Source organism: Cibotium barometz, chromosome 64, assembly GCF_041138505.1.
Source record: "Cibotium barometz isolate CiBa-2024 chromosome 64, ASM4113850v1, whole genome shotgun sequence".
Classification (NCBI taxonomy): Eukaryota; Viridiplantae; Streptophyta; class Polypodiopsida; order Cyatheales; family Cibotiaceae; genus Cibotium; species Cibotium barometz.
In genome coordinates this window covers 5801624-5819686 of record NC_141109.1, presented here as the reverse complement: position 1 = coordinate 5819686, position 18063 = coordinate 5801624, and positions in this window count along the sequence as shown.

Sequence of the window (18063 nt, the reverse complement as noted above, 5' to 3'; positions counted from 1 at the left end):
CAGTGTCTTGAATCTCTTGAAGGATGAGGGAGCTAGCTTTGGCAGGACTTTAACGAAAAAGGCTTTAGTGAAGTCCTTTGCCATTCTTACAGCTTCAGCCATAGAAATTAGCTTCGCATTCTTGACCAGGGTGTCTAAAGGTTTGTTCATTCCTCGAATAAACCTAGCCATATGTTGCTCTTCATCTAGTGAGTGCTTGAGGAGAAGAGAAAATGCCTGGTGATATTCTTCAATAGTTTTGCTTCCCTGGTTTAGCTCTAAGAATTCATTCATCTTAGTTTTTAAAAATCCGAGAGGGGACAAAATCTATTCGTTAGATAGGCTTTGAGATCATTCGAGGATAGGGTATTCCTATCCAGATGGTTGGTGTCGCAATGGTTCTCCATGCCACCTTGGCTGTTTCCACAATCTTTAGCCTAGCGAGAGCCAATTTGCTCCTCTCGTTGTATCCGATGACATCAAAATATTCCTCCATGGCTTCAACCCACTTCTCCACAGCCTCACCCAAGTTCTCCCCTTCACCTTTGAAGGGTCTTGGCTGAGTTCTGTGTGAAGAGCCTTGCGAATGTCAGGGTCAAGCTCTTCCTCATTAGTGAGGGGATTTGGCTATCGGCAACGGTTCCCTTGCCTCATAATTCTGCCAAAAATGATACATTATTAAATTTTTATTTTGATTTCGTCAATGAGATCCTAAGACTTAAGAGGTTTGGAAAATAACGTCTTAAACAAGATACACGATCTTATTGGAGATCTATGAGATATGTCCGAGCAATAGATCTTGCTTCTTCAATTCGTCATACAATAAACAATCACTTATATAACAGGGAATTTTTCCACAAAACATTTCTTTATTTATAGAAAGGTTGCAATATTTACATAGAGCATCGTAGCTCCAGAAAGTCCAAACCTCCTCGAGAAATGCATAAGACGGTGATACTGGGCTACAGACATGCCCCAATACAAACGTTCTCTCACTACCAACAAAAGGGACCTACTATCTTCTCCTTTGGAATAAAAAGGCTAAGAAGTCTGTAGATATGGCAAGAAAGTCTGAAATCTCAAGGCGTAGGGTGATATAAAATAACACCATGAATCACTTATAGCCATATCAGAATCATGGGCCAACGAGATATTTTCCCTTAGCATCACACGCTAGTCGTCGCAAGAGGTGTGGACATACTGCCCTGCAAACCACTTGTGCTGTCGTCTCTCCGCCGCCGCTGGGTCTAGGAAATATAAATCCTCGAAATGGCTTGCAAGTGTGGCTCGGCTCGTTTTTGTGTTGTAGGGGAAGAGATGAGATGCTCGAAGGCGAAAGCAGTCATATCTTATGGTAAGGTGAGATCGGGAATACCAGATAAGTAGGGAACTTCCATCTATAAAACTGAATTCTTTGATTAAAAAATCTTCATTAATGAAGTTTAAGGAATGAAAATACAGTACGTAAATGCTCATTTTGAGTTTTTATTATAAGTTTCTGATAAGAATTCAATTTTCCTTATTAGCTCTTTCAACAAAGCTCTGATACCAGCTATAAGACCCCCGCCCCCTTCGCGATGCCCCCACGGAGGGTGCCGAGGGTGCCGGTGGTGGAAGTGGCGTCAGCCTCTCGCATGGGGTAGGGATCCAAAGTTGGGGCCTCACCCATGGATATTAGAACAAGAGACTAGCCCGACAGTTCCTCCGAAATTGAACCTGGAAAAACTTCCCTCGCCCGGAAGGCACGCGCGATTCCATTAAAGAAATCATCTAACGGGAGAATTGATCTAACGAGTCAAAGTCTTAAGTATCTAAACTGATCCAACCAAACCTGAAATTCACATGGTCAGATCAAAGAAGAGATGTGCACTTGTGGTCAATAGAATCACCGATTTTTCCCTCCTTTAACGAGGCATAGCCGCTCATTCCCTCCCACATAACAAGGGTCTTCCTAGGACTTAATCTAACTAACGTAACTTAATTGTAATCATTTGTATCGCAGGAATCCCCTGATCCAGCCCATGGGTTACCCAACCCCCGAACCACTGTATTGGTGGGATTCCTTTATAAAAATTTGGTTATGTTTTGCCCGGGTACCGAGGAAAAGAGTTCCCACGCTCCCTAGCTGACACTTCAAGAAAAATTTAAGATAGCCATACCACTTACACACCCCGTATGAAATTACCATTATAATAGATTCGGTTGTCTTTAAAACAATCTTTCAATGAAATCATAGTATTACTAATCATAATCCTCCAAAATATTGAGTCCATTGTTTTACAAAATATATCATCCGGACTCTCCGTTGAAGACCAGCTGGTCAACCAAATGAGATCCAATATCAAAATTCAGTTCACAAAAGTCATTCTTTTCAATTCATCTGTATCTTCCTCGACGTACGCATGAGTGTCCTAGCAATTGTGACCCTATGCATCACCTGGTCAGAACCCTCTAAGATCCTACTTAGGTGTCCTAGCATTTCACTCAGGGACCCCTTCGTTGGTCCTCACCCACCGTACCGGAAGCACACCATTTTAACCATACCAAGGCTGGTCAAGACCTGGACAAGCTCTGCCACAAGTGACATCCCTCAACGACTCCCCGCCAGCTATGGCAACGAGTCTCTTCTTAGTTAAACACATACCAAATGCTTCCTCCAACATTCTGGCGTAAAAACAGTTCTTTAAAAGAAAACAGAGGTTCTATGCAAGTAGATTTCCCAGTTCGAGATTGGTTCCATAAAACCATTTTTCCCGTAATCCAGATTTTCTTAATGAGAATCATTGATCTCTCATCGTCAGGGTAATCTACCCATCCTTTGACTGAATTTCCAACTAGATTCTTGGCGATTTCGGTTAAGGAAAAACTACGATAATTCAACAGTAATCTACTCTTTGTGTCAAAAATTGGAATTGGTCCATGAGGTTTTTGCTTGATTCAGATTCGAGAGATGGACAAGTAGTTTACTGGCACCGTTCTCACAGTCGTGGTCTAACCAAAATTATTCGGTTTACTTCTAATTTTGATTTCTAAGGACTTTCTTTGGGATAAACATCTACTGAACTTCTAACCGTAAGGAAAATTTCAACTTTATGAATTTCGTTCCTTCCTAACCATAATAAATTAAGAAATGGTTCTATACGAGAATATCGAGTTTTTATAAAAATACTCTTCTTCCATTAATCTAAAATATCAAATCGGTGCTTTATCCACATAAAAATATCTAAGAATATTCTTTCTACCAATTTAATTATCAACCCTAATTTTCTAGGTGGAATTATGGTGAAAATTCCTCTTTTGTCTCACCAAAATTTTATTTAAACCTTTGTCTACTTAAAATACCATAAAATTTCTTCTTTTAATTAATACAAATATCCATTTTTTTGAATATGCTTAAAGTTTCTCTTTTTGCATTTAAATGATTGAATTCCCAAATGTCATGGTAATGCCTCTTTTATCATAAAATAAATTTATCTAAAATTTATCTTTTTTAAATTAAATAAAAATATCCATTATTTCAAATATGCCAAAAATTTCTCTTTTTGTATTTAAATGATTGAATTCCAAATGTTATGGAAATTTCTCTTTTATCATTTAAAGATTTATTATGCACAAAATAGAACCCTCTAGGATCCTACTTAGGTGTCCTAGCACTTCACTCAGGGACCCCTTCGTCGGTTCTCACCCGTATCGGAAGCACACCATTTTAACCATACCGAGGCTGGTCAAGACCTCGACAGGCTTTGCCACGAGCGACGTCCCTCGACGACTCCCCACCAACTATTGCAACGAGTCTCTTCTTAGTTAAACACATACCAAATGCTTCCTCCAGCATTCTACCGTAAAACAATCTCCTTTAAAAGAAAACAAAGGTTCTATGCAAGTAGAATTCCCCGTTCGAGATTGGTTCCACAAAACCATTTTTCTCATAATCCATATTTTCTTATTGAGAATGATTAATCTCTCATCAAGGTAATCTACCCATTATTTTACTGAATTTCCAACTAGATTCTTGTTGATTTTGGTTAAGAGAAAACTATGCTAATTCAACAGTAGTCTATTCTTTGTGTCAAAAATCAGAATTGGTTACAAGGTTTTTGTTTGATTCAGATTCGAGAGATGGGCAAGTATTTTACAAGCCACCATTCTCACAGTCGTGGTCTAACCAAAATTATTCGGTTTACTTCCTCTTTTGCCATTTCAATGATTGAATTCCAAATTTCATGGGAATTCCTCTTTTATCATAAAATAAATTTATCTAAAATTTCTCTTTTTTAAATTTTAAAAAATATCCATTATTTCAAATATGCCAAAAATTGCTCTTTTTGTATTTAAACGATTGAATTCCAAATGTCATGAGAATTCCTCTTTTATCATTTAAAAATTTCTTATGCATAAAATAAATTTGTCTAAAATTTCTCTTTAAATTAAATAAAAATATCCATTATTTTACTATACCACAAATTTATCTTTTATTGTTTAATTACTTGGATCTCAATTATCATGGAAATTTCTCTTTTCATATAAATTTTTCTTCTTCAAATATTCATCTTTTTTTAAATTAAATATTTTTACATAAATACTAAAAATTTATTTCCCATGAATATGATGAAAATCATTCTTTTTGCATAGGATGTCCAATCCTTGAATATGGTAGGAAGTCCTCTTTCAGCATTATGCATAAAAATAAGATATGTATTATTTTCTAAAACTTTTGCCATAGCTTCGCTGCTATTACTGATAATTTTTAATTTTTTTCATAAAAGAATAAAACATTGTAATGCAAATATGATAGAAGATCTATTCTTAAGCTTAAATCTAGACTATGAATTCAAATCATAATTTTCACCATAATCATAAACTTAATTATATTTATTCTACTAGATTAATCTATTTCCATTATTCCTCTTTTCCCAAATTGATAGGATTATCTCTTTCTCATTTAGAATCAATTAAAGTAGTTTTTTAACTACTTATAAATAATCTAAAAGAATTTACCATTATTTTGTTAACGTAAAAGCATAAAAATATCATTTTCTTATCCTCTAGCTTAACAAGCTTAGAGTTTGGTTTTGATATAAGAATTTATCAATGAGAAGCATTCTTTTGCAAAAGAATTTGCCATAGGAATGATTGTTCTTTTTGGAGAGAGAGATATACATAAGAAAGCATTCTAAATAAGCATAAAGATTAACTTTTTCTTGATTACACATTAAAATTCTTAGGGAAAGCTTGATTTGAATTTAAAATAACTAATTAGAAACTTCTCAAGCTTGAAAGGGGTTGAGAAGAGAAGTCATTTGAGAAAATTAACAAAAAACTATAAAATTAATTCTTACCTCAAAGATTAGCTTGCTTCTTTTTCTAGAAGTGAATCCCCCAACCAATCAATTGGTTTAGCAAGTGGAGAAGAGAGCACCAAGAGTTGTTGAAGAGAGAGAGAAGCTCCAAGCTCCCCAAAAGTAGAGGATTTTTAAGGGATAATAGAAAATATGATTATTTTGATGTAATACTGGCATGATATAGTTCACAGATGAGAATACAAAAGAATGAGGGTTTATTTATAGGTTAGGGAGACCACTAACTGAGTACAGCTGGGTTCTACAATTTTCTAGCTTCACTTTGACGCAATTTGGAAAAGATTTCGACCAGTTTGGCTCCCCTTTTGATTCAGTTTGGATAAGATTTGGACCACTTTGGTCCAAGAGAGACAAGTGATAAAAATATTATAATTTTTTTGAATTAAAAACCCTTCCACACATGTGAAGGAGGCACCTGTTGGAGCTATATATAGCTAGCCCTAACTCACTCTAGGTCTTGCCTATATATATGTGACTGGTGACTAATACGATTCATTCTTGGGGAGCGTATGTGGTGTCTCTTGTCTTGTCTCTCTCCCTCGCTCAACATGGTATCACAGCGGTTCTAATCATAAGGGAAGCATCTACGTCTTCTTGTTCAATTTATGATTATGATTTCATGTCTTACAAGATTGATCTTTGGTAACAGTTTTGTGTAGGGTTGATTGGTTCTTTGATTATATGTTGCCTACATGATTTTATAGCTCCAACAACGCCTACCTCAAAGGTCCCCCTCTCCTTATCAAGGTGTCAAAATTTCATCATTTCTCAAAAATATCTCATTTTTTTAGTAATATCTCAATTTTTAACTAATAAACCTTGTACTCAGTTAACTCTTCACCTTATGTGAGAATTTACTCATTTTTGGGTATTTTCTTTTATTCATTGGATTTATCTCATCCCAACACTTGGATTAATCCTATTGTGCCATAGGAACCTTAATTGGACCATAATCCAGAAATGTCTCAAAATCTAGATCCTTAGGCTAAGACCCCTTATATCATTTTTAATTGATTTTCCTAATGCACCTTGGAGAACTTATTTTGAACTAATATTTCAGGGAAGTATATTTTTGATATTAGGAGAATTTTTATATCTAAAAATATCTCAATATTGATTTCTCTCTCTCTAGAATTTTTCTTCTCTCTAGGCAAAAACAACGAAAAATAATATTTTCTTGTATTCTGAAATAGGAAATGATTACAGGGGATTGAGGTAGAAGCTTGATCATTATTTAGGATGAGGAGAAATCTGACATCCTCTCCCACTTGAAAAACGCGAGATGTCTTCATCATCTCGCAAAGTGGGGGTAATGTTTTACCATCTCTTCTTCTTTCTCCTAGGTGGCGTCTTCTAGTGGGAAGAACTTACACTTGACTTTGAGGACTCTGCCCTGAGAACCTTCTCCCAAATGTCAGGGATTTCTTCAGGTTGGAGTACCATCTGGCCATCTGTTTCGGGGTGATAGGCTGTACTGAGATCCAAGAAAGTTTCTACTCCTTTAAAGAATGCAATCCAGAATTTTGATGTGAACTTGGGATCTCTGTCACTTACTATCCTCCTGGGTAAGCCATGCAATCTGAAGATCTCTTTAAGGAAAACTCTGGCAACATCCACTGCAATGTATGTTTCTTTCACTAGAATCAGATGTGCAACTTTGGTTAGTCTATCAACACAAAAATGGAGTTATAACCTGATTGCACGGAAGGTAATCAAGTGACAAAGTCCATACTGATACATTCCCACTTCATTTGTGGAATGTCTAGAGGCTGTAGTTTTCCTGGCATCTTGACTCTCTCTGACACATTAAGCATTGCCGCACATGATCAAGTACATCCTTTTTGAGTCCTGGCGAGACGAAGCTTTTCTTCACAGACATATAGGCTTTTATAAACCCTGGATGTCTAGCTATCAGACTATCATGGGCTTCTCTCAAAATCCTTCTCTTTATTCCCTCTTCATTTTGGGAATACATAGTCGATTTTATTATAATACATGCATCCTTCATCCAATTTGTATCCCAGTTTGTATCCAAGAACTTGACTCATTTCCTAAGGAGTCTTGCTTTCCTACATCAGAAGGGTAGCAATATGGGCAAAGAATTTGTACTGCATGATTCTCTCCCTTGCTTCACTGATTAATGGATTTGACACCACTGTGATTGTTGCAAGCAAGGATGCTTTTCTGCCAGCACATTTTCTTTCCCTTACTTAATTTTAAAATTGAATTGCTACAGGGTCTACATCCATCTCCTTTGATGCATGTTGAGATCTTTTTGGGTGAAGATCCACTTTAGACTTTGATGATCTCTCATCAAGGTGAACCTCTATTCCAAAAGATAATGTCTCCACAACTTCAAAGAATAAACTACTGTGAGTAACTCCATGTCATGGTGGACGACATAATTTCTCTCATGTGTTATGAGCTTTCTAGAGTCATAGGCCATTGCTGCATGACCTTCCTACATAAGAGCACCGCCTAAGGCAAACCCACTGGCATCAGTAAAAACTACCTCAAAAGGTTTGGAAAAATCTGGCAATTTAAGGACAGGGTTGGTTACTAAGGCTGTCTTCACCTTATCAAAGGCACTTCATTGCAGTCCATTGAAATAGGGTACTCTTCTCTTGAGAAGGTTAGTTAAAGGGGAGATGCTATTTGAGCATACCTAGGTATAAAGATTCTATATCATCCGGTTAATCCTAGGAATCCTGTGACTTCCTTTAACGTCTTGGGTTCCGGCCAATCTACAACTTCTTGGATCTTTGGGAGGATGACTCTGAACTTATAATGCCCATAGCGAGTATTGAATGCTGTCTTGGGGATGTCTTGTTCCTTCCTTGATTCTTATCTGGTAGTAATCGGATTTGAGATCTATCTTTGTGAACATTTGGATCCCACTTGACCGATCCAGAAGTTCATCAATCCTAGGGATAGGATACTTATTTTTAATTGTTAATTGATTCAATCCTCTGTAGTTAATACAGAGAATTGATGTTCCATCTTTCTTCTTTTGAAAGAGAACGGGCGCACCCCAAGGTGAGACAATGGGTCTGACAAATCCCTGTTTCTAACAGTTGTCTTAACTGCTCCTTAAGTTCTATGGCTTCATGGACTTGCATTTTGTATGCATGCTGGGCTACTTGGCTGAGCTCCGTGGGTTAACTCGATCTCATGATCTACTTTGCGAGTCGGAGGCCTCTCTTCTAGGAACACACCTGCATACTCACTTAACCATTTAACCACTCCAGATTCTTGTTGGGACCTTGGTGTCTCTTTGGAGGTGGAAGGTTGGAAGTACTTCCCGGTAATGAGGGAGCTAGCTCTGGCGGTACTTTAACAATGAAGGCTTTAGCGAAGTCCTTCGCCATTCTTACAGCTTCAGCCATGGAAACTGGCTTGGTATTCTCGACCATGGTATCTAAAGGTTCGTTCATTCCCCGCATGAACCTAGTCATAAGTTGCTCTTCGTCTCGCGGCGGTGGTGAGTACTTGAGGAGAAGAGAAAATGCCTGGTGATATTCTTCAATAGTTTTGCTTCTGGTTTAGCTCTAAGAATTCATTCATCTTGGTTTCTAAAAATCTAGGGGGATAAAATCTCTTCGTTAGATAGGCTTTGAGATCATTCCATGACAGGGTATTCCTATCCAAATGGTTGGTGTCGTAATGGTTCTCCATGCCACCCTGGCTGTTTCCACAATCTTCAACCTAGCGAGAGCCATTTTGCTCCTCTCATTGTATCCGATGACATCAAAATATTCCTCCATGGCTTCAACCCACTTCTCCACAGCCTCACCCAAGTTCTCCCCTTCACCTTTGATGAAGGGTCTTGGCTGAGTTTTGTGAAGAGCCTTACGAATGTCGAGATCAAGCTCTTCCTTATCAGAGTGAGAGGATCTCGCTGTCGGCCCAGTTCCTTTGCCTCATTATTCTACCAAAAATGATACATTATTAAATTTTTATTTTGATTTCATCAATGAGATCCTAAGACTTAAGAGGTTCAGAAAATAACTTCTTAATAAACGATCTTATTAGAGATCTATGAGATATGTCCGAGTAATAGATCTTGCTTCTTCAATTCGTCATACAACAAACAATCACTTATATAACAGGGAAATTTTCCACAAAACATTTCTTTATTTATAGAAAGGTTGCAATATGTACATAGAGCATCTCGGCTCTAGAAAGTCAAAACCTCCGCGGGAAATGCATAAGACGGTGATACTGGGCTATAGACGTGGGCTACAGACATGTTGAAATATACAAGTGAATAGGGTGTGTGCGGGAACAAGCCCTTAGCAAGAGGCTGTAAAAGAGAATCTGTAAATGTGAGAGAACGTGAAAAGGTTAGAAGTATCTACTAGGAGAGAATAAAGGGTAGCATGAAGATATTTAGGAGGTGTGGAGATATTTTGGGAGAGGTGGAGAGAATCAAGGAGAAGAAGTGGAGTGAATCAAGGAGAAATCCGTGGGATTGGATGCTTGGATGTAAACTCTATAAATTGAGGCATTGGCCTAATGAGAATTTGCTAGTTTTTATTATCCATGCCTACATTAAGGTATCAGTTAATTGCTCACTAATCACATCTTAATTATTATCTAATCTCTTTGTTACTGATGTTGATTCTAGCATTTGATCCACCATAGCTCATCACATTGCTGCAAATTTAATTGTAATCAAAGCCTAGCCTAGAATCTTTCACTTTGTGAGCCCATTATCTTGCTAATCACCTAGCTAATTAGGATTAATAGATAATTAAGATTTTTACCTCTTCTTCAAAGTATCCTCTATACCCCCAGCTGGTGGAGAAGCTCTCTCTCCCTTCATACATCAAATCAGCCTAAACCACTCTAGCCACACATAGTCATACCCATTGGTTGAATGGGCTTCAGCCCATTCAATCAAAACATCAAATTGCCAAGCTTTGCTGCATAAATTCGTGATTTTTCCAGCGCTACTTTTCTAAAGAAAATATGAGATCTCTGTTGCTCTAGATGCAATGGCTCTAATTCCTCATTCATACATCCACATCCACATCCACATACATACATACATCCACATCCACATTCCCATTCACATCTATACATCCACATCTACATCCACATTCCCATTCACATCTATACATCCACATCTACATCCACATACATACATACATCCACATCCACATTCCACATTCACATCTATACATCCACATCTACATCCACATTCACATACATCCACATCCACATTCATATACATCCACATCCCCATTCACATCTATACATCCACATCTACATCCACATACATACATACATCCACATCCACATTCCCATTCACAACTATACATCCACATCTACATCCACATACATACATACATCCACATCCACATTCCACATTCACATCTATACATCCACATCTACATCCACATTCACATTCACATCTACACATTCACATCTATACATCCACATCTACATCCACATTCACATCACATACATCCATATCCACATTCCCATTCACATCTATACATCCACATCTACATCCACATTCACATCTATGCATATACATCTTCATGCATACATCCACTTTCACATTCATACATCCACACTACCATCTCCACATCCACACATCCACATACATACATCCATTTCCACATTCCCATTCATATAACCCCATATGCCTTCACATCTAATCTTTTACATCACATCCATTCTCGCCCTATCACAACCCATATACATCTTATCCTATCACATACACTTCTTACCTCATCCCATACACATCTTATCACATCTTAATTCATCTTATCACCTCCTAACTTATTTCATAAGTATCTTATCACATCTTATACACCTCTTATCACATCCTATCACATCTCATATCTATTTATAAGATACAAGAGAATTCTTATATTTGATAATATAAGATTTCTTTACACATTTATTTATGCATAAATTCTATTTAAGGAGATTAATACTTTCGAAGTAAAAATCAATCTTTTATGCATCTTCCTATGCATAAATTTATTTTAAATGAAAATGACACTTTTGAATTAAATTTCAATCTTTTATGCATCTTCCTATGCATAAATTCAATTTAGATGAGAATGACACTTTTGAATTAAAAATCAATCTTTTATGCATCTTCTTATGCATAAATTCAATTTGGTAGGAATTACACTTTTAGAATAAAAGAATTTCTCTTATGCATCTAAGTTATGCATAAAATCCATTTATGATAAAAATCACACTTTTAGTATAAAAAGAATATCTTTTATGCATATCTCTATGCATGAAATCTAAATATGTTAAAAGTAACACTTTTATAATAAAATAATCAACTTTTATGCATACCTCTATGCATGAAATTCAAATATGATAAAAGTAACACTTTTATAATAAAATAATCAATTTTTATGCATACCTCTATGCATGAAATTCAAATATGATAAAAGTAACACTTTTATAATAAAATAATCAACTTTTATGCATACCTCTATGCATGAAATTCAAATATGATAAAAGTAACACTTTTACATTAAAATAATAATCTTTTATGCATACCTCTATGCATGAAATCTAATTATGATAAAAGTAACACTTTTATGTTAGAATAATAATCTTTTATGCATACCTCTATGCATGAAAATCAATTATGCATAATATAAAAATCAATTTCTCTATGATTACAATGAATATCTTCAATTAATCTAGGATGATAATTCGTAGAATATGGTAGGAAGTCCTTTTTTCATGCTTTGAATGAAATTATTTTATGCTTAATTTTTATAAAAATTTTACCATAGCTCCGCTGCTATGACTGATAAATCTCAATTTTTCTAAGAGATAAAGCTTATTATTAAGAAATAATTAGAATGATCCCTAATTGGATCAATAATCCATAATGGATTGAATCATCAATATTCATGAAATACATAAACTAAAAGCATAGAAAAAAGCCATTAATTTGGCCTCAAGTACAGATTAATCTTAGATTAAGGAAAAGCTTTATGAAAAGCTTCATTTGGATTGAGAATGGGTCATGAGTATGACCATTTCTTGAGTGCCATTTCTTGAGTGAGAGAGAGAAATTACATAAAAACCATTTGAATTAGGCATAAATAGAAATTTATGTAATTCTTAACTATCATTAATTGATTAACTATCATTAATCAATTAACTTCAATAGCATTCATCAAATTATGGAACTCTTCACTACCTTTCATCAATTAACTTCAATAGCATTCAAAAACCATTCCAATTAAGCTTCTCAAGCTTGAGAGGGGTTGAGAAGAGAGAAGCATTGAGAAATTATAGAAAAGATCAAAATTCACCATTTACCTTACAAATTGCTTGATTCTTTGTTCACGGTAGAGGCCCCCAACCAATCAATTGGTTAAGTATATTGATGGAGCCACCAATGGGGATTGAAGAAAGAGGGAAGCTCCAATTTCTTCAATTTGGAGAGAATTTTAGAGAGTAGTAGAAATTAGCATTATTTCAGCATAACTCTAGTATAGTAAAATTCTTCTCTTTTTTTCACTCATGTTCTATTTATAGGAGAGGGAAGCTCTAACCAAAGCTAACTGAATTCTAGAATTTTCCAGATTCGGTTTGGTTGAATTTGGACTAGATTTGGATCTAGTTTGGTTCCTTTTTTATTCGGTTTGGTTCCATTTTGATTTGTTTTGATTCAAGAGAGAGAAGAGATAAAAATATCACATTATTTTTGAGTTTAAAACTCATTCAAGCATGTGAAATATGCACCTTCTTTAATGGACTCCCCTTCCTTACATATGTGTCAAAATGGAATCATTATATCCAAAATATCTCATATTTTTAATATTGCTCATAGTTTTTTACTAATAAACCTTGTACATTTTCAACTCTTCATCTTATGTGAGCATTTACTCATTTTTGGATACCCAAAATATCTCATATTTTTTATATTACTCATAGTTTCTTACTAATAAACCTTGTACATAGTCAACTCTTCATCTTATGTGAGCATTTACTTATTTTTGGGTATCTTCTTTTACAAATTGGATTTATCTCCTCCCTACACATGGATTGATGCTATTGGCCCATAGGAACCTTAATTGGACCATAATCCAAATTTTTTTGAAAATCTAGACCCTTAGGCTAAGGTCCTTTATACCCATTTCAATAAATTCCAATTGCACATTGGAAAGTTCTTTTTGAATTTCTGTTTTAAGGGAATTCATTTTATTAATATGAGAAATTTTTCTATCTAAAAATATTCAAAATCTGAATATTCTCTCTCTAGAATATTCTCTCTCTAAGTCAAAACGGTTAGAAACAAGGTCTTTTATATTTCTGAAGAGGGGATTGATTACAGGGAAAGATGCTGGACATTGTGAGAGGCTGGGGAGGAATCTTACAATTTCAGAGGATTTGTCTATAGTGTATGGTCTCAAAAATGAGGGAGAGGATGCAAGGCATCCGACTCCCAATGAGGTGCCACTAAAGCTAAAAGTGTTTTCAGAGCTCCCCCAAGAAGGTGATGTTGTGAATGGCAAAGCATGAGCACTACCTACCTTTATATACATTATATAAACAAGTTTACCAAACTACACCCTCAAACTATTCTGTGGGCCTTCAATTTTCTCGAGGGCATGTCTACTAAGTGCACCGGTCCTGTGAAGTGGGCCGTATTTGTTGAGAAGGTTGTTAAGAAGACAAGTGTTAATGGTAATTGAACAAAAAAAAGAACTTATTAGATGTGTGAGTCAAGTGTACATATGATGTCATCTATGAGCTATGGTGTAACACTATCTCAGGAGGCATGCACTCCGTTGGCACAAGGTAGCCTATATGAGGCTGAAGTGGAGGTCTCATGTCACGTGCATACATTGATGGATGACATTCTATTGAATACCGAGTGCATCAAAGAAGCTGCATTGCTAGCTCTTCGTACAAAGACAACGAAAAGGTAGAGGAGGAAAGTTCATCTTGCATCGCATTGAAGGTGAAATTGACTACCACACCATGATGCATCCATGACATAACATGCCCTCTGATGCACAAGAACAAGAAGAGTGGAAGCTTCAAGATAAAATTTGCATCACTAGAGAAGCTCTTGAAAATGCAAAGGTATGTATATGTGTTTTCTATATATGAAGTCTAAACTACATGCCGTGTTCAGTTCCTCTTTGTCTATGTTTGTGGGCTGATTTAAACCACAAGAATGAGGTTGTGGAGAAAGCAGGGGCTAGTAGATCTTTCATGATGAGTGTGAAGTTATAGAACTCTATCATGATGATCATTCCATAACTGCCAAAGATTTTTCTTTATGAGGATAGTATGTTGATTGTGACGGAAAGTTGCCTAGGGTGTGGCCTTAGATTTGAAGCGGACCAGTCTGTTGTTTTATATTACCTTGCAAGCATGTGTACCATGTATTTTTCTACTCTTATGTGTATGTGTCAAAGGCAAGTGCATTACAGTTGGTTGTAGCTAGGCCATACCCAAAGAAACAAAAAAAAAGGTGGTAAGGAAACCACTTGGTCATGCCATGCTTGAGAAGAAAGGTAGCAACCTAAAATCTTTAACTCGTTTTATTTGATTAGCACTACTTTGCATTTGTTAATACCACCTTTAAGCACTTGCTATACAGTCTATTGGAAACTAGTTGAAATCCATTTGCAGCACTGCTTCCAAGCTATTACAATGGGTGTCAATCTAGTGATTTGAAAACCATTTGTATATAAACCAGTTGTCTGGGCAGGCAGACTGAAACCAATAGTCCAAAACTCTTTCAAGTTCCACTTCTCTTATAAACTCATTTGTCAACCAGTTGCCATTTGTCATGCTCTCAATCTCAACAAGTTGGAGCCAGTTGCCATTTGTCATGCTCTAAATTTATAAATTGGTTGCCAAGCACTGGTGGTTATAAACCCTTCCAACCCATAAACTAGTTTCAAAGGGGTTGGAAAACAAGGGTTAAAAACTATTAAAGTGGCCCAATTTATAAACTGGGTTTAAACTAGTTTATAAGTTAACAACGGATGTTTATATAACCAGTTGTTGTCAACGCCCCAACTTATAAACTTGGAATCAACTAGTTAGACAAACCATCAATCGGTTTGCAAAGCTCTCTGTTGAAAATCACATGATTTGCTCCCAACCTCCAAATAAAGTAATTATCGGGTTCAAAAAAGTGGTTGAAAATTGATAGATGAATTACCATGTGTTGAAGTAATTTGTATTTGTCTTCTTCTAATCATTTCAAAGTTGTGCTGCTACCAAAATGAATTTCAAAATGTGCAAGCTACACTTCAGCACCATCTTTTACTAGGCAAGGAGGGGCATAAGTAAGACATGAACATGTTGACCTAAGTGAGGTTGTGGAGCATAGGCTTCATTTTCCAGATGCAGAGGAAACCTCAGATCAAATATCTCGTGTGGGAAGAACGCCTGGTGAGTGTTTTTCAGTCTCCGTCATCATGATTTCACATGATGAGACCACACTATAGATTCAAAAAGTGTTATCATTGTTGGCTTGGAAGAAGGGGAGGGTGATGCCAACAAGGAACCAAATATCACCACTCTGAAAACTAAGTTGAGTGCAAAAGAGCTATCACCCACATGAGGCATGATGGAAGAAGCTCTCCAAGTGGGCACAATCACACTACTGCAAGCGCAGAACCAAGGCAAGCATGTCCTAATCGCGTGATTCATTATAGGACGCCAAAGATAAAGGGTTGTGATGATCAGAGCTAAATGTTCAACTGTCACCCGTGAGGCAAGAAGGAAGCTCACCAAACAGGCAAGCTTGTACTAACCGTGTAACACGTTCTAGGACACCAAAAAGGTTGAGTTCTAATAATCAAGGTGAGCATTATTATGATCCATCTGAAAAGACCCTAACCATTGTTCCTAGTGCTGGCCACTTTTATTTATTTTTTATTCTTGTAGTTGAAGAAACTTCATCGGGACCTTGCACCAACTAGTGAAGAGGAAGAAGAAGAAGAGAAATATCGATGTTCTACTACCCTTAAGGGATGTGCAATCAAAAGAAGATGTTTTGTTTCCCACCAAGAAGCCAATAACAAACTGTAGCATCTGGGTTTGTAGAGGGTGAGAATATAGAATTCAGAGTTAGAGGTGAGCAAGCATCATGTGAGAGGGTTGTTGCAAGATTAGGGTGTGGACTGGGACAATGCTCGGAGAGAAAATTTGGCAGGGCAAGGTACTTCAAATAAGATCAAGTAATTAACAGAAAATACACATGCACTAAAATTAACCCAGTATAACTTAAATTAATAAAAATTAGTCTAATTAATTAAAATTAATAAAAAATATTATGAAATGATTAAAAAATGATCTTTCCATGCTTAGAGTGATCCAATTGTTTTCCAATAGATGCACCATTACAAGTACAATAGTCCCTATAGGTTTTAGATGGTTTACATCAAAAATGTAATTTTACTAGTTAGATTATTAATATTTATAGGTCTTCTGATAGCCTAGAATTTTTTTGGAAAAGAGGTCATTAAAAATCCAGCCATTGGATTTTTAATTTTGACTAACCACCACATTCTACTAATTTCTCACTATCTACCACTCTTTTTATCTACAATATTGAGAATTTTAAGTGGTAGTTATTTTGGGTACAAAAAGTGGCATATATTATAACACTTTAAAGACTTTGAAGTATTTAAAGAAAATAGACAAATAGTTTAAAATTTTCTCAAAAAATAAATTTAAGCTCTATATTATGTAAAGATATAAGGTCCAAAGTGGAAATGTCATACGAGTTTATATGTAAAGATATTAGTATTTTATGGAATCAGTCCAAATTTCAGACATGGTGTATACATTGACTTTGTACTTAAGGGAATGAGAACTTTTGACTATCTAATGCTTAATCAGATTATGCAACTATATTCCCAACTTTGCATCATGTGATGTTCCAACAACAAAAGAACTTGAAAGGAAATCCTTCGTTAGCTAGCTACTAGAGGTAAACAAATGCATGTTTTTTAACGTTTACAGGCTACTTAAGTGGACAAAACTGGGCTCCCTGATCTTGCAACCACCCGAGAATGAGAACTAAGTTACTATTGGGCTAAAATAAGCCAACAATTTAGTTGGTCAAACCTCAAAACCTAAAGGACGCAAGCTATGCTTGTAGCCAATCGTAAGCAGAACACTCCTCATTTTTACTCTGATGATCTCCTGCGATTAATATATTTCAAGTTTCTTTTTGCTAGTATCCCTCTACATTCCTCTTTTGTTGTCATCTCTATGTGTGCGTTGTTTCCTTCTTTTATCCATGTCTATGTTTATTGTGTTACTCATGAAATTTAGTGCTCGGGGACTATGTATTATGTAGCTTCGATGATTCAATTCTCTTGAATATTTGATTGGATGCACATAACCTTGTTAGAATGAAGATTTTGTAGATTTGAATTAATAATGATTCATATGCCAAAAAATAATTTCGCGCTCCTGGCGGTTTGTTTTAAAAAACATCCTTAACTGATTGAGCTGATTCCCTTTTCACCTCGCTTTTCTTAAAAATGGTAATAGAGAACACTTGCTTTGTAGATGAGAACATTTATCCTAAATGAGGGATTCCAATTAATACAACATCGACACATGGAGACACTCAAGTACTTAGTAACAATAGTAGAAATGATGCACAAAGAAGAAGAAGAAGAAGAAGACTTAAAAGAATCTCAATACTTTGAGTCTAATTTATACATACATTTGATTTTGTTTTGTCATT